This window comes from Astatotilapia calliptera, chromosome 9, assembly GCF_964374335.1.
Source record: "Astatotilapia calliptera chromosome 9, fAstCal68.1, whole genome shotgun sequence".
NCBI lineage: Eukaryota > Metazoa > Chordata > Actinopteri > Cichliformes > Cichlidae > Astatotilapia > Astatotilapia calliptera.
The window spans coordinates 22,018,965-22,039,011 of record NC_137430.1 but is presented as its reverse complement, the minus strand read 5'-3'; the positions used below and the strand labels follow the sequence as shown (position 1 = coordinate 22,039,011).

At 38.9% G+C, this 20,047-nt stretch overlaps 2 long non-coding RNA genes across 2 annotated transcripts; both read left to right on the top strand.

The window, feature by feature from the left end:
* The first annotated feature begins 964 nt into the window (after positions 1-964).
* Positions 965-4,050, top strand: LOC145430957 (uncharacterized). Its single transcript, XR_013911314.1, has 3 exons — positions 965-1,746; positions 2,850-2,878; positions 3,306-4,050. It is a non-coding gene; the product is annotated as an uncharacterized LOC145430957 (long non-coding RNA).
* An 8,757-nt stretch (positions 4,051-12,807) lies between these two features.
* Positions 12,808-13,452, top strand: LOC145430955 (uncharacterized). Its single transcript, XR_013911313.1, has 3 exons — positions 12,808-12,948; positions 13,065-13,168; positions 13,273-13,452. It is a non-coding gene; the product is annotated as an uncharacterized LOC145430955 (long non-coding RNA).
* The last annotated feature ends 6,595 nt before the right edge of the window (positions 13,453-20,047 follow it).

The following is a 20,047-nucleotide window of genomic DNA, read 5'->3' as shown; positions in this document are numbered from 1 at the left end:
ATGCTTGAAAAGCATTCACAGTATTGTTCTTCTAATCTTTATTATTATTATTATATTTTATTATTTTTCCGTACGTTTTTTGAAAGCCTACTCCTTCAAAACCGTTCAACTTAGAAAAACCATTCAAACATCGTTAGATTCCTATTATTTTGGACAACATTGCTTCTATTTTTCTCATTTTTAACATTTATATTTTTAATTTTATTCAACTTTATTCAACAAAAATTTCCCATGTATTTCAATGGGGAGACCCTTCAAATTCTCATTCAACTTACTCATTTTTAAACTCTTACTACTTCCACATACATTGACATAGAGCCACCATTCAAACTTTAAAACGAAGACAAGACATTCAACTATTCAACTTGTATTTATCTTTTCAATATCTATTATACTTTTTCTTCAGTTCCAGTTTAAGTTTCATGATGTTTTTTCACCCGTTTCAAAATTTATAATGGGTGTGTATGGGACGGAATGTTGGGGCTAGAGTGAGACAGCTCAACTGCTAGAGTGAGAGGAGCAAAAAAATTAATCTTAAAATCTTTTTTAAAACTGCTGCTGTGTCCACAGCGTTTGCTCTACAGGTATGATTTTACCCTCAAAACGTAGCCATCGCTGTCCTCTTTCATCCAATGTGTTTACTATTGTACTAGGTGTTATGGTTCTTTCATAAATGTCACCAATGCACAGCCTCCTCCCTCCAACTCTTCCATAGACTCTAATGTTAAAATGGCTCAGAAGGTTCGTTTGAAAATCAGAAGAGCATGGTGTCTTTCCACTGTCACCACGTCCATATAATAAACTCCACAGGCATGAAAACTGAGAATTCAGTAGACTAGACATTGCTGTCACTCACGGTGAAAGAATTTTGTCAATACGACTTTTACTTTTCATTTGGGAGCGATTTGTTTCGGCCTGACTTTTCTGTTCATTTTAAGCAGCAAAAGTGAGGTGCATGTCTGTGTACGTGTGTATGGAGCCCTTGGGTGCAGTCACTATAGCAACCAGGCTCACACCTGCCTGCTTAACGAGCTCTGTCTCTCACTCTGCCAAGATTAAATCAAAAATGTGTGTTACATCTAAGCAGTTGTAGTAAGATTAACTTTTTCAATAGGTACAATAAGACAGGTTTGACAGGCTTTTGCCACAGATTAACAGTATGTCAGTAGTTAATATAGGCTAACTGAATAGAGACCTGAATTATTGCCCTGTTAAATTCAAGTTGATTGTGTATTGGTGGACTTGTCTTCTCCACACAGGTTTTTCATACCTCGGCAGTTTTAGTCAGTTGATGACTTTAAAATAATCTTTTCTGACTGGATAATTAAAGCTCACAGCATCTACCTGTCTGTAGTGTATTTTCCCACATTTTAAATAATCGAATCTCATTTAATGTCTCTGTTTTTAGTCTGTATAGTTTATCTCCCCACGAATACGCTCAAAGTAGTCTTAAAATAAAATCCATAAAACAGTTCAAGATGACATACTTTTTATTTGCTAATTTAATGCCAGTTGCCCTCTTTCCTGAGTATAAGCGAATGAGTGACATAAAGAGAAAAAGTACCAATTTGTATGCTGGTGAGTCTTGTGTATTTTTTTCTCTGTCTCTCTATGACAGAGAAATATATATGCTCATTATTGATGTTCAAACTGATGCTCAAATTTCCAAGCACCACCTGAACGCCTCATCAGTCTTTAACTAATCACTGCACCAACTGCCGTCATTCCGCTTTGCTCTCTGCTGTGGTAAGTACAATACACTCAGTACAGCACTGTTTTAATTTTATGATGGTAAAAATACATGTTTGACATTTAAACTCACATATCAAGTCTTTTTAAAGTTCAACAGAGTTCAAAGAATAAAGAAAGCAAAAAAAGAACCTTTGCTACCATTTATATAGGTTTATGACTTTTGCTGTTAGCAGCAGTGCTAACGCTAGCTTCAATGCTAATGCTAGCTATAGTGCTAACACTAGCCTTAGCAGTTGTTAACTGACAAAAAGAATATTCTTGTGATATTCCTGTGATATTTATTGGCGGTCAGTGAGACAAAAGTAACAAATGAGATTTATTATTGCCATTGTGGCTCAGTTTTAACAGTAAGAGTACTTCATGACTTTTGCTGTTAGTAGCAGGAATGCTAACGCTAGCTTCAATGCTAACGCTAGCTTCAATGCTAATGCTAGCTATAGTGCTAACACTAGCCTTAGCAGTTGTTAACTGACAAAAAGAATATTCCTGTGATATTCCTGTGATATTTATTGGCGGTCAGTGAGACAAAAGTAACAAATGAGATTTATTATTGCCATTGTGCCTCAGTTTTAACAGTAAGAGTACTTCATGACTTTTGCTGTTAGTAGCAGTGCTAATGCTAGCTTCGATGCTAATGCTAGCATCAATGCTAACGCTAGCTATAGTGCCAACACTAGCCTTAGCAGTTTTTAACTGACAAAAAGAATATTCCTGTGATATTCCTGTGATATTTATTGGCGGTCAGTGAGACAAAAGTAACAAATGAGCTTTATTATTGCCATTGTGCCTCAGTTTTAACAGTAAGAGTGCTAGTTCTACCAGCAGTGCTAACACTAACTGAAGTTAGTGTTAGCACTTAGCGATGCTAAGGGTAGTAACAGTCTAACAGTAGCCTTATATAAGTACTTAAATAAATACTTCAGTTAATTAGTTTGAATTATAAAATGGCTGCTGTATCAGCTGGTGTGCTATATTACTCTATAATTACCCTGCTGACTATAAGTTCAGTGTATCATGTCGTGTGGGCTTTGTTTTTTTGTTAGTCTGATAAAACTGTACAGACAACTAACATGTTATTTCTTGTCTTACACTTTCAGGAACTTGACTCACATCTGTGCTTTGCCTGGTAGGTGTGCACATACTGTTAGAGAAGTACACCAAAATTTTAAAAAAATAATCTGACTAATATAAGCTTTAAAGTGATGGGTTCAAACTTTGTGCTAGACCTTTTAAACACATTTTTATAATAAAGACACATAAGTTCAGCTTAACAATTGGGCTAAAATATTTTTTTCGTACATTTTTGCACATTACATGTGATTAGTTAACAATTCACTCAGTCATATTTGTATTTAAAAATATTATTGCTGAATTTAATTAAATATTTATTCTTTTAAAAAGTGCCAAATTGCTCAACTTTTTGCACATGGCAGCCGACAACAGTTTAGCTTGAATATTTGTTTTGTCCTTTTTCAGTAGTCACAATTAGTTCATACAATTACCATGTGATATAATTTTATTAAAAAATTTTTTTTCTTGTTTTTTGTTCACAGTGTGCAGAAGAAGAACAAGGACCAGATCTCCAGTCTTCTATCTCACATCCCAACCCCCCAACCCCTCTATCTTCTGTCCTACTCCACCTGTTGTCTCTGCCTTCTTTCCATCTGTATTTCACCCTGTGGTTTGTGAGAAATTTTGCCAAACCAAGAATCTTATTGCGGTTTGATTTAAAGCCGTGTCTCTCCTGCTCTGTCTGTTCTCTCTGCTAAATTTTCTCTCTACCTGTTTTTCACTCTTTGGCTTGCTGCTGAAAAATGCACAAGCCAATAAAACAATAAAGAGTGCATATTTTGCCTCAACCTGAGAACAAACTGAACAAACAAAGAAAACTCTGCGGTTTGATTTAAAGCCGTGTCTCTCCTGCTCTGTCTGTTCTCTCTGCTAAATTTTCTCTCTACCTGTTTTTCACTCTTGGCTTGCTGCTGAAAAACGCCAAGCCATTAAAGCAATAAAGAGTGCATATTGCCTCTACCTGAGAACAAACTGAACAAATAAAGAAAACTCTAATTCACGGTTTGATTGTGATTTCCCAGCCGTGTTTCTCCTGCTCTGTCTGTTCTCTCTTCTAAATTTTCTCTCTAGCTGTTTTTCACTTTGCGCTTGCTGCTAAGTTGTGCCAAGCCAATAAAGAGAGTGCATATTATTCTCTTGACTGACAAACTGTCAAACAAACAAAGACATCTGTTTCTGAGAAATAAAAACTGAAATATAAAGACAAAGAAAACATCTCCTGCTCTGTGCCACTCTTATTTTATAAACATATTTTCTAAAGACTAAGAGAAACACTTGTGTAAAAATGCCAAGGAAGCAGAAAAAGTCACAAGCTGCAAAACAACGCTGGAAGAAGTTCCATGAGTTTTATGAAGTACCAACATGTGAACAAGCTGAGTGTGATTTTCCTCAGAGCTCTGCAGAAGACTTTGTGTCTGCAAAGACCAATGCTGATGGTGTCAAACAGGCAGGTCAACATGTTCCTGCACATGTACAACAGGTATCCTATGCAGATGCTGTAAAGATTGGATTGCAGCATGAATTTAATGATCATCAGGTAAACCATAGAGACCAACCTGAGGTGTCAAGTGCCCCACAGGTGGGTTATGCTGATATTGTAAAAAGAGGCCGTCACAGTGATGTGGCAGGACCATCTCATGCAGAAAGAGTGAACTTTGAAAACCAGCCCTCTGTTACACATATCTGTGCATCTCACAGCCAGGCTCATCCCAAATATGGAGACTCCAGAAACAAGCAGTGCACATGTAACTCACTCACATTTCTTGCTTTCCTTCATGAGAATGATAACATGACTACAGCTGACCTTAATCTGGTCTTGGATAAAGGTGATGTGATGTACAAAGAGGCCAAGAAAAGATTTCCTAAAAATATTCATTTGGCAACCGATGAGCTGCCAGACAAAGTTGATGCTCGCTGGTCTATGTATGATGTCGACATGACACAGCCTTCCCGGTATGGGACATTTGAAGAACCTCCAGAGGAGGCAGTAGATACCTTTCTCAGCTTAGAAGCAGGACTGAGCTGCCTGTTGTCAGATGTGCAGTATGCCTTATTGATTATGAGTGGATTGTGTATCGCAGTGTTCCGATCCACATCAGGCAAATATGGTTTCTTTGATCCACACTCCAGAACACCCAGTGGTCTTCCTCTACTACTACAGTCACGTAATCGTGGTACAGCAGTGATGCTGAAATTCACTCTCCTCAGTGACATGATTAAGAGGATCCAAGATTCTTATGAAATGATGGAGATATCACCCTCTTGTAACTATGAACTGAAGCCTGTGCAGTTCTACAGTATGAGCACAGTGAACCTGAGTGATACTATCACAGACACAGTCTGCAGACCAACAGCTGCCACTGCTGTGGCATCTACTCACTCTGATACAACTGTTGATGAAGCAAACTCCTCTACTCCAAGGAGAAACACAACGACTGATCTGACTGAGAACATCTTTTGTCAAATGTCCATTTGTACGCCACCGGTGAAACAAAAAGAAGTCCACGTGACTCAGTTCACATCATATGAAGATCAGAATGAACCTCCTAATATACCAACTGAAGAACTATGCAGTGAATTAAGTTTCCTTCCATCAAGGGATGCTTTTTTATGTCAATCAAATGCTGCAATAACAAATGTTGCTTCCTGTGATCTTTCTGATATAGTTTTACAAAAACTGAAAAAAGTTAATAAACAACAAAGGCAAAAAATGAGAAGAAGATTAATGGCATCAGAGAAACCCAGAAATCAGAGAAAAGAAAACCAAAAAAGGAAAGAACGACAAAAGTATGCTTCAAACAAAGAGTACAAAGAAAAGAAAAAGTCTTGCACAAGCGAGGCATATAAAAACAATCCTGAAGTCAGACAGAAAAAACAACAGTATATTAGAAGACGTTACTGTGAAAATGATGAATTCAGACAGAAACAACAGCAATATATTAGAAGACGTTACTGTGAAAATGATGAATTCAGAAAGAAACAAAAACAATATGTTAAAAAACGTTTTTCTGAGAATGCTACAGTTAGAAAGAAACAACAACAATATATTAAAAGACGCTACTGTGAGAACGATGAATTCAGAAAGAAACAACAACAATATATTAAAAGACGCTACTGTGAGAACGATGAATTCAGAAAGAAACAACAACAATATATTAAAAGACGCTACTGTGACAATGCTGAATTTAGACAAAAACAAAAAAACTATATAACTAAAAGGTATCAAGAAAACCCTGAATTCAGAGAGAGACAGAGATCTCGAGTGACTCAGCGTTATGCACGTGACAATGCATTCAGAGTAAGACACAGACAACTAATGAAACAACTAATGCGAGACAGGTATCAAAGTAATCTTGCCTTCAGGATTATGCACAACATGAGATGTGCAATGAAAATAAAAAGGAAATACAGATGGGTGAACAGACAAACCCAAGAGAGTGACAACAGTGTGATCAACGAGGCCATATCTGTGTTCAAATCACAAATCAAAGCTGGACCATCATACCCATGTACTGTATGCTTCAAGGCTTCATTTCCAAACCAAGTGCGACCCTGCACAAGGTCAAAGTATGTCAAAAACCCACATGTAGTTGCAACATGTTTGACAGGAAAGTTTGTTCATGTTTGTGATGAAAACTGCAGAAATGAGCAGTGCAAAGTGCCTGATGAGAGAAAGAGAGAGTGGATATGTCACACCTGCCACGATCATCTTAAAAATGGATCCATGCCAGCACTTGCTGTTGCCAATAAGTTGGATCTTGCTGATATTCCAGCTGAACTTTCTGATCTCAACATACTGGAGAGACATCTCATAGCCAAGTGCATACCATTTGCCAAGATCATTCCTCTTCCCAAAGGCAGACAAAGAGCAATTAGAGGAAATGTGGTCTGTGTCCCATCAGAGGTACAGGAAACTGTTGAAACACTACCTCGATTGAGAATTAATTCTCAGGTCTTGAGAGTAAAATTGAAGAGACGCTTGTCTTACAAAGGTCATCAGCTGTTTCAGACTGTAAGCTGGTCTAAACTTGTGCAAGCACTGCATAAACTCAAGCAGATTCATCCACAGTATAAGGATGTGAGCATCAGAGATGATGCTGAGCTGTGTGATCCAACTCTTCCTGATGAAGATGATGAGGATGATGATGAAAACATGAATGAGGACGATTATGATGAGGCTGATTTAATGGAAATTGACAGCTGTGAGAAAAATGCACTGAGTGAAGCACAAAATATAAATGAACAGGACATTGACATGTTACCCTGTGATGGTGAACAATCGCATGAACAGATGAGAGATGATTCAGAGCAAGCAGATGGACTGACTAATGGTGGTTTTGCACTCGAGTCCTGTTTGCAGCCCCCTGATGTGGCTGAGGAGATATTATGTTTCAGTGAAGGAATCTACTCTGTTGCTCCTGCAGAGAGAAACAATCCAATAAGTTTTTTCAAAACACCTAAACTGGAGGCCATGGCCTTCCCTGTGCAGTTTCCTACAGGCCAAAACACACTTGATGAAAGAAGGCTGATCAAAGTATCCCCCAGTGGGTATTTCAAATCAAGACTTTTCTGCATTGATGATCGTTTTGCCAAAGACACAAACTATTTATTCTTTGCACAGTTTGTGACTGAAATACACTTGGCTACATCCAGCATGACAGTACAGTTAAGGAAGGCAAAGCCTCTGACCAGAGATGGTAGAAAAATAACCTCAGGCATGTTACAAGATAAACATGAGGTGGAGAAACTGGTGCGAAATAAAGATGCAGTGAGATTCATGCAGCCTCTGAGAGGAACCCCAGCCTATTGGGAGAAAACAACAAGAGATCTTTTTGCCATGATCAGACAGTTGGGAACTCCCACGTTCTTTTGCACATTTTCAGCTGCTGAAATGCGCTGGCCTGAAGTGATCGAGGCAATAACAAGGCAGCAAGGTGAACAAGTGAATTTTGAAGGACTCGACTGGTCAGCAAAGTGTGACATCCTGAGAAGCAATCCTGTCACAACAATGCGCATGTTTGACAAGAGAGTTGAAGCATTATTCAGAGATTTACTCTTATCTCCCGCAGAGCCACTTGGCAAAGTCATTGACTACTTTTACAGAGTTGAGTTTCAGCACAGAGGAAGCCCACACATACACTGCCTCCTGTGGGTAGAAGGTGCTCCTGTGTTTGAGGAGGATGATGAGCAAACTGTTCTTGATTTTATAAACAAATACATCACAGCTCAGCTGCCTGATCCACATAAACAACCTGAACTGTACAAAAAAGTAACAGAAGTGCAAAAACACAGTAAGAACCACACAAAGACGTGCTTTAGGAGTTTAAGCTCCGGGTGCCGTTTTGGTTTTCCCAAACCACCCTGCAATGAGACAATGATCACAAGACCCAGTGAGGATGATGCACTGGAAGTAGAAACGGCAAAGAACAAGCTCAGACCACTGAACCAGCTGCTGAATGAACCTGAAACTGCTTCCATGAGTTTAGAGCAGCTCTTGGAAAGATGCAAGTTGACACATGCAGAATATCAGAGATACCTGAATAAAATGAACATGAGGAGTACGATCATACTAAAGCGTGATCCAAAAGACTCTTGGATAAACGGCTATAATCCACATCTGCTTGAAGCCTGGAACAGTAATATCGACATAAGCTTTGTTTTAGATGCTTTTGGTGCTGCAAATTATTTAATGAAATATATATCAAAAAAAGAGGGCGGGCTATCTGAGTACCTGAAAACTGTCATTGAGAACTCCCATAAGGACAGTGTAAATGAGTGCGATGAAATGAGAGCCGTCATGCAGGCATATTCAAAGAAGCGAGAGATCAGTGCACAGGAGTGTGTTGCTCGTGCATGTGGTCTTCACATGAAGCAATGCTCACGTGCTGTAATATTCATTCCAACTGATGATAATCCTGTGAAAATGAGTCGTCCCCTGTCAGTTCTGGACAACACAACACCTGAGTCTTCCAATGTTTGGATGACATCTTTGAATGACAAATACAAAGCCAGACCTGAAACACCAGAGTATGAGGAGATGTGCATGGCAGACTTTGCTGCTACTTGCAGGATTGTCTATGGCCAACAGAAAAAAGGTAAAGATGTTTTGCCCCTTCTCAATGAGATGGGGTTTGTGCAAAGGCGCAAAAACAATAAGCCTGCTATCATCAGATTTCACCGCTGCTCACAAGAAAAACATCCAGAGCAATATTACGGAAGACTGCTTAAACTGTACCTTCCTCATCGTTCAGACCACGAACTGAAAACACCATCGTTGCCATCCTATCAGGCTTTCTATGGTGCTGGCTGTGTACAGCTACCAGGTACTGACCGTCTTGAGTACGTGCAACACATTGTCAAAAGAAACAGAGAAAAATATGAGAAAAACAGTGAGGAGATCGAGAGCGCTGTTGAGGAATATGAGCAGAACAGAGGTGTGACTGACGAATGGTGTAATCTGGCACCTGAATCAGATCTCGTAAGGTTGCCACTTGTCGAACAAGAAAGAGAGCGAGACAATGAAAATGAACAGGAAGATGTGCCCGACTACAGCCGTCAGGCTGATGCTTCAACAGAAGTCAGAGCCATCAGGGAACCCCCTGCTATTGATCCCACATTGTTACGTCAGATGTTTCAGAATCTGAACAAGAAGCAAGCCTGCATATTTTATGCAGTTAGAGACTGGTGCATTAAAAGAGTCTGTGCTCTAAATCCAGAGCAGTTTTTCTTTTATATTAATGGTGGTGCTGGAACAGGAAAATCACATCTTATCAAATGCATCTACTCAGAAGCATCTAAGATACTGAGCAAAGTGCCCAGATATGCAGACGACGTTGACATATCAAAACCCACTGTCCTGTTAACTGCTTTCACTGGGACTGCAGCTTTTAACATTTCTGGAACAACACTGCATTCTCTTCTCAAGCTGCCTAGAAGCTTAAAACCTCCCATTCAGGGACTTGGCAATCAGCTGGATGAAGTCAGATCAGAACTTTTGAATGCTGAAATAATCGTCATTGACGAAGTGTCTATGGTGTCAAGACATCTCTTTGCATATGTAGATGCAAGACTCAAACAGATCAAAGGGACTCGGAGACCCTTTGGAGGCATGTCAGTCATTGCTGTCGGAGACTTCTATCAGCTACCCCCAGTGCGACAGTCTAAACCTCTCTGTGTGCACGACCCGTCCGAGATCGACCTGTGGCGGGAGCATTTTCAGATGATCACTCTGACTGAGATTATGCGTCAGAAAGATGATGTTGTCTTTGCTGAGATGCTGAACAGAATTCGTGTAAAAGGAAAGTTGGATGAGCTTTGCGAAGCAGATAGAGATTTGTTGTTACAGGCCATAACTGAACCAGCCCATTGTCCGACTGATGCATTGCACATTTTTGCAACTAATAAAGAAGTGGATGCACACAACTCTTCAACACTGGCTCTGCTCCACACTCATATCATTGACATCCATGCAGATGATTATAGAAAAGATCCTAGAACTGGCAGAATGGCACTTCAAGACAGACCATTGAAAGGAGGTAAAAACGAGTTACCAGACACACTGAAAGTTGCAGAAGGAGCTCGTGTCATGCTCACCAGAAACATTGACATACAAAATGGTTTGGTTAATGGAGCTTTTGGAAAACTACTTAGAGTAGTTCACTCTGAAAACGACCAACACATCATCAAACTTGGACTTAAAATGGATAATGAGACATCTGGAAAGAATAACCGCACACCAGCAGACGACATGGTGTACATTGAGAGAGCAGAGGAGAATCTGAAGCAGAAAGGAGTGGTACGAAGACAGTTCCCAGTGAAGCTGGCCTTTGCATGTACAATACATAAGGTACAGGGTATGACAACTACATCAGCTGTTGTCTCTCTTAAGAGCATTTTTGAGCCCGGCATGGCCTACGTAGCTGTCAGTAGAGTGACGTCTCTCAGTGGACTGTATCTTCTTGATATGGAGGAGAAAAAAATATTCACCAACCCAGAAATCACTGCAGCACTTGAGAACATGAGACAAGCCAACCTTGATGACATGATGCCTCTTCTACACGTGAGACAAACCCTCAGCAGGTCAGAGGTTTTCACCATTGTTCATCATAATACAGAGGGACTGCCAGCTCACATTAATGACATCAAAAGTCACCATGAATTGTGTCTAGCAGATGTTTTGTGCCTAACAGAAACACACCTGCGGGGCTCTTTTGTCGCAGAGAGTCTCCACTTGGAAAATTACAATTTGTTCAAACGCAACAGACACCTGTCCTACACAAACTTTCCCCAAATGGCAAACAGAAGTGGTGGTGGAGTTGCTGTTTATGTGAAAAGTGACATTCAAGTGCATGAAAAACAGTACATCCATAATGTAACTGACCTTGAATTTCTGGCTTTAAAGGTTGAAGCACCAGTCAGTGCTCTGATTGCAGTTGTATACAGACCTCCAGACTACACTCTGAGGCAATTCCTGAAAAACCTGGTAAGCCTATTAGACTCATTGGAGATCATGGACTGTCATCCCATCATAGTTTGTGGTGATTTTAATGAGAATGTTTTATCCAGTGCAAACAAACCAATCATGGAGTTGTTTGAGTCTAGGGGATACGCACAGGTCATCACTGCCCCTACCACAGAGAAGAACACACTGCTTGACCTAATTTTCATTTCTCAGCCAGATCGATGTCTCCATTCTGGAGTCTTGAAGACCTACCATAGTTACCATGACCCAGTATACTGTGTATTGTCCTGTGATGATTCATGATCTAGATCTTTGAATACAGTAAGTAATTTCTATATTTTTGAATGACTTAAGAAAGTAGAGCGATATTTAAAAGTTGACGCTCTGCATTGCAGTATAATGGTTGAATTGTTTACATAAAATACAATTACATGAATTAAGTAATGATCAGTAAAAGATGACAATTTTATTTATCACAGAAAATCTAAAATTCACTAACAGTAACCTATAAATGTCAGAAAAATCAAATATAGCAGTTTAAAATGAATAGTGTAGGCATATCCTCTCTGCAGCCAGGCTTCAACATCCTGCCAGGCTGCCCCAGTCTCACCGTGGCTGGGAGGGAGGGAGGGTGGACCAGAGGATTGCCTACACAACACATAAATGTTCAACAGCTTCTTCATTGTTTCTGAGAGAACAATAATGACTAAAGGTTGCTTTTTAAAAAAACAAACACAAACAAACAAACAAACCTAATTACAGCAATAATGACAGTTAAGCCACTTTATGTGTGCCTCTATTTTGAAATACTATTTACAAAAATGTTATTATTTTGGTTTGTTATAAACTTTAAACTTTTTCAAAAGTATACGATTATATTTTTGGACAAATATTTCGATGAAACATACATTTTTATGAGCTTTTATCATGTTTCGGCCAGTGCAATCATCAGGGTGGGTCTGGGTTGATAACTGCACATTTCTGGCCAGAAATGTTTCAGCAGTGTTACATAAGTAGTACATATGTAACACTTGCTTTCTGTTACCAGCTGATACCCTACATTTGTATAGACATTGGATGGTGTGAGGTTGGGGAGTTGAGGGGGGGGTTTACGGTGGGAGCTGAGGGGGGGGGGGGGGGTGTTAGGTTTCCCTTTTTCTTTTTTAAGAGAGACACAGTCCTCCTGTGTCTTCTCCAAGCTTCACATGTAAGATCCAACAGTGTGAAGCACATAGCAGCTAGAAACTGTAATGCCACAGATCAGAGAGGCTTCATCATCACCATCTTCATCGCCGTACGATCAGAGCGTGAGACTTCACATCTGGAGCACAGGAGACATTCTGTGATAAGTCCTCCTTCTAGCTTGTCCCACAAGCAGTCGGTGAGATTTACTCACAACAAAAAGGGTTAATGACATTATTTCCATGAAAACATGTATTCATTCTTTGTAAAGTGTTTAAATTGTGTTTTCACTTGACCTTAGGAGTGTTAGAGTGTATTGTAATGTCTGTACTCAGGTGTTTCCCTCTGTGATCCATCCCCATCAGAGCTGAGACACTCAGGACTGAACAGACTGCACAGTTTCTGTGACCGAGCCTCCAAAACACCTTCTTTGAAACCACTCATGATAGAAGGGCTTCATATTTGCAGCAGCACTACTACAGGTATTCAGTTTATTACAGGATGTGTTTGTTTCTTAGGACCAGCTCTGAGTGCACACTACCTAACATATACACCTTTCTGTTCATTACAAACCAACTACTCTGGATCATATGGCCAGTTGGCAGGAATGTTGCTGCAGGAAAACATCCCTGGAGATCACCATCATTGTCAGACTGACTGTGCCTCCTCTGTGCAGTGTCAAGATCCTCTCTAAATGAGTGTGTAAGTTAACATTTTCATTATTTTATTCCCTTTGACAAGACAAGTATCACTGATATTTACATTTACAACTACATATGTTCCCGTTTTCTGCTCTTCTTTTAAAGTCCTCAGCTATCCTGCTTCTGTGCTGCTTGCCACACATCAAACACTGGCCGGATGACAGGGAGGATCCACTCTGAAGTCACTGGACGTGATGAGGATCATATGGGACTTCATAGTTTCACAGAAACATTGTGCTCTGTGATTACAGGTTTTAAATGGACATAATGACTGCCTCTCTCTGATCAACAGGCTAAAGGATTGTTTTCATTGTTAGTGCTCTGTACAATGTATGCTTATTTAATATTTCATCACAGAGCAAACCTTTATTTATTTAACATTTTTTTATTTTGTTTTAATGTTGAATTAACTGTAGGGATTTTTTTAAGTGGGCACTTGGGATGTCATATGACCAGAAATGTGGTAACTGGAATTCAACGTTATGGAAGAAAAAATCTGCTGAGAACGAAACACACACAAAACCCCCCAAGAAAATTCAAATTCATTCCATGTAATCCAATCTAAAACATTTTAAACTGCTGAACAGCAACACAAACAGCGTTAAAAAACAGTGTTAACAGAATGATTATGATGATTTTGTACCAAAGTTTCAGGTCACATGGCACACCTAGTGTGTAGTGTGGGGTATCAGCTGGTAAGTATAGGTTTTTTCATATTTGTGTCCTTAGAGTTTAGATAGATAAAGCCTTGTGTATAATAATTAGTCATAACCACAACTCAAAGTCAGGGACTAACTAAATTTGGGACTTTGTGTCTGAGCCCAGGTTAAAACAATGTGTAAAAAAGCCTTTAGTGGCATGGCTGAACAATGCTGTATTGATACTTATTTATCCATGTTCACAAAAAGGACTAATGTGTTTATTTGATTATTTGCATGTGTTAAACTGTGTCACCACCTTAGGCTTTCATTTGAGTTTACTCACAAATCTCTATACAGTTCTCTTTTACCACTGTGTGGACTCTGTTTACATTAAAACATAAAAAAGAATGAGTAATAAAAAGATGTGTAGACAGATCAGAAGATTAAGTAGACCGATAGAAACAGCTGTTCAGCCATGTTCTAAGAAACCAACACAATTTAAAGGTTCAGGATTGTGGTTTTAAAAGTTGAATTTTCATGTATTTCATATGTTGCTCATTATTTTTTATTTAGTTATTTAATTTAGTTATTTTTCTTTATTCTACCAGTCCTTTTCAGAAAGAAGCTGTAAAATATGACTTAAGATTTTTATGTTATTTTCTATGACATACAAAACAAATTGATGTATGTAATACTATTAAACATGATATACACATGTGTATATGTCTGAAAAACATCATGCTGTATATTAAAGTTTGTATTTTCTGCAGAATGTTTGTTCATCTTTTAAGTTCATTTCAATTAGAAGAATATGAACTTTTAATATTCATTCAGAGGTTTTCTGACTCTAAATTTTCTTTTGTCATTACTCATCTTTTTATTATTTACATTTTAAACATGCTTAGCTTTTTCCAACTTCTTCTGTGTGAACATCAGCTTTCAAAAGTTCTGCACTTTTATTTTCAGGTTAAAAATTCTGTATTTTCCAGCTCATTCAGATTTTTAACTTAACATTCAGCAATTAATTCATTTCAGTGCATACATTCAGATTCAAGCATTCACACTGCAGTTTCTTCAGAAAATGCACTTTCTAGTTTTAAACTGTTCTTTCCTGGAAGACAGACCTCTGTTATGATGACATGAGGTGATGCATGAATTGATGACTGACATTTTTATTTAACTTCTTCAATCACAACAGTATATTTGAACATACACAATAGTTTATTTTTAGCTTACAAACATCTGAGCATAAAGTGCTGGCAAGGAACCCTGGTGTAAACATTAAAATGAAAGTCAGTACAATGTGCAGATTGCAGAAATATACATAAAAAAAATCAGTGGCTTTACCACACTCAGTTTTTCGACATCTGTGAACTACTAGACAGTCATTCAATTAAAAAATAATATTAAAAAAATAAAACTAATAAATAAAAAATACACACATCTTACTGATCTCTGCAGTCAGTAACATTACACATAAAGTGCAAACATAATAGCAATTGTATAAACACACACACAAACACGCCTTTAAAGTTTAAAGGCGTGAAATTGGACGGTCTAGCCTTCTGATTAGCTAATCAGAAGGCTAGTTCTGATTAGCGTCACCGCTGTCTCGGTGGAGTTTAATAAACTCGGCCGTCTGCTTCTTGCTATCTAAAATATAACCAGACACTGGTGTAAATTCTCGACTGTCTCATACTTCTGTTTAATAAGTTTTCTGTTTGACGTTTAGTCAGCTGTGTGAAAACCAAGGAGGAACCCACCCGGGGGATTAATAAAGTTTTATTTTATCTAATCTAATAACTTTAATCTCAGCCAAACCGATTTACTCACGAACAAACAAAACACTGAAAAAAGCCCAACAATAACATTTTTAGGTTGTCTAAGTGACTTATATATTACGTTTAACCCGAGCAGCGAAACTCCGCGGTGATCTGAAAATGATGTGCCGGGAGTTGTGCCGTTCTCGGCCGCATCAGTAACCCTCGAGCTCCCGGCTAGCTGTCGAGCTGGTGGGTAGCAGACGCCTCTGAAAACGTCGAAGCACTTTTGCAAATATGGGATATCTTGATAAACCGAGCAGATATTTGATGTTTACACAACTACTTTCTCGCCTGAAAATATGTTAAAAGTTTATTTTGTGACCCAGAAAGATTAGTATGAGTAATTTTAAAACTTAGTAGCGGCCGCCATTGCTGGAAACTGGAGTTTGGCTGGGCCGCGCTATGAATTCTGGGATATGGTAGTAATTTGGACAGCCTTCGGCGCGTCGCTGTGACGTAATCGGTCTACAAATGCGGCCTCAGGAGGATGCAGCCCATGAATTTGGACATGTCCAGAGTATAATCGCAGCCTTTGCGGTTAGAAAATTGCACTTGATCATGTCGCGATATTATCGCAAATGCGATATATCGTTCAGCCCTAGTTAGGGGTGGCCAAATATAAGGTTTATGCACAACTGCAAGTCTCTGGAGGATCCTACACCTTGATGTTTGCAAATCTCCAGAGGCACCAGCAGCTTCAAATATGTGTTTGCTGCTTTGTAATGGCCTTTTAGCAACTGTTATCTTAATCAGATGTATTTGTCCGGCAGAAACCTTCATCATTGTGCTTTATCTGCACGAACCCATGTGTGCTCTGACTCAGCCACAAATCTCTTACATTATGGTGATCACGCTTAAGTTTTTGTGAAATAGCTAAGGTTTTCATTACGTGTCCAAGGCATTCAACTATTTCACGCTTTTCAGCAACAAAGAGATACTCTTTCCTTCCTATATTGCTTGAAAATGGTGGTTTGCTTAATAATGTGGAACATCCTTCTTTAGTAGTTTTTCCTTTAAATGGGCTCACCTGGCAAACTAATGATCATAGGTGTCCGAGATTGATTTCAGTGATACAAAGAGTCCTGAGACACAATTCCATCCATGGGTTTAATTGAAAAACAACTTATTTAATCTTTATGACACTTAACTGTCATAGTGCTATAAAAATATTATATATTCATATTTTTTTCCACTTTAAATTAGCCAATCTTTTAAAACTACTTCTCCCTGAAATATTCATATCAAGTTTTAATTATATTTCGGGGGTTTTAACCCTTTTAATCGCAGTTTAATTACATGAGCGCACCGTTTTTTTTAGCCCCAAAAAACAAAAAAACTAAATATTTTCCATAAAAAACATTTGAAGTAATATTTCACTTTTATTATAATTAGGCCTTTGGATGGTCCAAAGATTCGCACCAACATTCGTTTTGATCCAGCATTATTTTTAATGCAGGGGCAACTTAAAGGCAGCACGGTGGCACGGTGGTTAGCACTGTTGCCGCACAGCAAGAAGGTCCTGAGTTCAATTCCACCATCAGGCCGGGGTCTTTCTGTGTGGAGTTTGCATGTTCTCCCCGTGTTTGCGTGGGTTCTCTCCGGGTTCTCCGGCTTCCTCCCACCATCCAAAGACATGCAGCTTGTGGGGATAGGTTAATTGGATAATCCAAATTGCCACTAGGTGTGAATGTGCGAGTGAATGTGAGTGTGAATGGTTGTCTGTCCCTGTGTGTTAGCCCTGCGACAGACTGGCGACCTGTCCAGGGTGTACCCTGCCTCTCGCCCTATGACAGCTGGGATAGGCTCCAGCGCCCCCCGCGACCCTGAAAAGGATAAGCGGAAGCGAATGGATGGATGGGCAAATTAAAAAAAAAACTCACGTCCATCGCCCTAGGGACCGTTTTCTGCCACGCCCCAAAAAGTGCTATAAAAAGATTATATATTCATATTTTTTTCCACTTTAAATTAGCCAATCTTTTAAAACTACTTCTCCCTGAAATATTCATATCAAGTTTTAATTATATTTCGGGGGTTTTAACCCTTTTAATCGCAGTTTAATTACATGTTTTTTTTAGCCCCAAAAAACAAAAAAACTAAAAATTTTCCATAAAATACATTTGAAGTAATATTTGATTATTGTTATAATTAAGCCTTTAGATGGGTCAAAGATTGGCTCCAACATTCGTTTTGATCCAGCATTATTTTTTTGCAGAACTATAGTAAATTATAATAAAACGGTATACTATGTTTTTAGTTTTCACATACTAAGTGCTTATTACCTCGTTGTTTTCTAAAATAAACTTACAAAAATATGTTAATAACAATACAAGATCACTTTGAACCAGAAAAACATTTATTTGAGAAGGATGAACATGAGCGGTTATGTTGGGAATCGAGGAAGAATATGATTTCCGCTGCCTCCAGCCGGCTGCTTGAAGCGGTCTGCTTACAGCGGTCTGCAGCGGTGGGTCCCGGTGTCGTTCCGCGGTGACTCTTCCGGGCCAGTTTGTTTCCCCAGTGTCGGGAGCACAGGCTGGGATCTAAATCACGCACAAACAGTATTCCACAATTTTTATTTTTAGTTACAAACACTTCTTTTTATGACGTTTTACACCTGAAACGTTGGAGGGCTTAGTTCTTTATACAGAAAAGTTACAGCAGGATATAAATAATTATCAGGCAAAATATCCTTCGTTCATTGCAATAATCCTGTCCGAACGTGAGAATAGTCAACATAAAATGTTTTCTTACCCTCAAATCGAATAATAAACAAACCAACAACAAATAACTCGCTGCGTCATCGTGACGCATGTTCTTTGTTCGGTCGACATGTCACCACATGTTTGATCGCAAGAGCAATAAATCTGTAGTTTTCTTTTCTAACACTCAACTTGCACGGTAATGCAACAACACAAGTTCTTCATAAAACCAGAACAAACCATAACTCGCTGATTCACCGTGATATGTGTCATGTTCTGTAGCGGAAGCTACCCCGACAGTAGCTACCGCTACATGCACGATCCCACGCAATCAATCTATTGTTTTCTTTTGTAACCCTCGTTGCATTGCCACTCAATGTAACGATACTAATTTTTAAAATAACGAAAACACTAGTATTTCCCTGCATTATCCCGATGCAGGGGGGAAGAGCGTATTTTGCCATCTGCTAAGAGCTAACGGCTATAGGCTGATAGCGTCGCCAACGCGATCGCGGATCATTGTCTGCGAGTGACCAAAATACTTTAAAATATCGCCCTGTTACTGTCTCATCCATCTCCTTTTCGCTTCCAATGTTATAATAAGTGGCAAAGGTGCTTTTTTACCGTTAAACACAATTTGCATAATAATTTGGAACTAATTTTGGACTTGATGCCCTCATATTCTTCCATAAACAAATACACAGGATATGTACCCCTACCTGAGATAATCCACCTCTGACAACAATTTATACTTACACAAAAATCTAGTCTTACTGCCAGTAGATACCAAAGACCTGGTCGCCTACACAGAGCAGAACGAGCACGCAAAACAAAAAAGGGTTGAGAGCAGAGGCAAGCAGCATGAAAAAATCAGATTTATCAGATAAACCAAGGATTAAGACATATAGTAAATGTAAAGTTCAGGTTATTTTAATTAAAAAAAACAACAACATTTAAAGCTTTATTCAGTGTCATGACAAGTGAGCAAAGTGGAAAGCTACCACAGTCATTCTTCATTCTGTATGACTATTGTGTTCCTGACAGAAGTTCAGTTTTAACATTTAAGAAACTTATCTGGATCTATTGGTCTAAGCACCATAACTTGGTGTTTCTGCAGTTTGGAACCAAAGTGGTCAAAGTGCCCCTCATTTCCCCCAATAGGAAGCAGGATTTCCTCTTGTCCTCTCTGTCTTCTGATTGGTGTCATTGCTCTACTCTTCAACTAAAGCCTCATAGTACTATCCTGCAAAAACATACATCAACAAAGTGCTACAAACCTCATTATATCGCTCAGGTCCTCACTGCAATCCTGTTCTTCTCAATCTCCCTTTGAATCTAAATTTAGTCTTGCACAGTGCAATCTGCTCTCAGGGTTCAAGCTCCAGGCACATTTTTAGCACATAATGTCTATTTACAACAGTTTAAAGTCAATGATGAAGTCAATAAAGGGAATTAATCCTGAAAAGGGTGCTTTGTGATATTTTTTAAAAAAAACAAAAAACCATTTTGCTTTCATTATGAGTCTTGCCTGACACTTGAAGTTGACTTTCATTTTCTTGCTGAATGGAGAGGTCAGATTGTTTGTTTCCTACTTCCTGCCTACCCTGCCAAAAGGTCTGCAAAGCTTGTGGAACTTCCAGGAGTTTGACCAGGCGTAACTACTCATGTGACAGGATATCCATCTGTCTGATTAAAAAGGGAAGGCACTGAGTCTCTG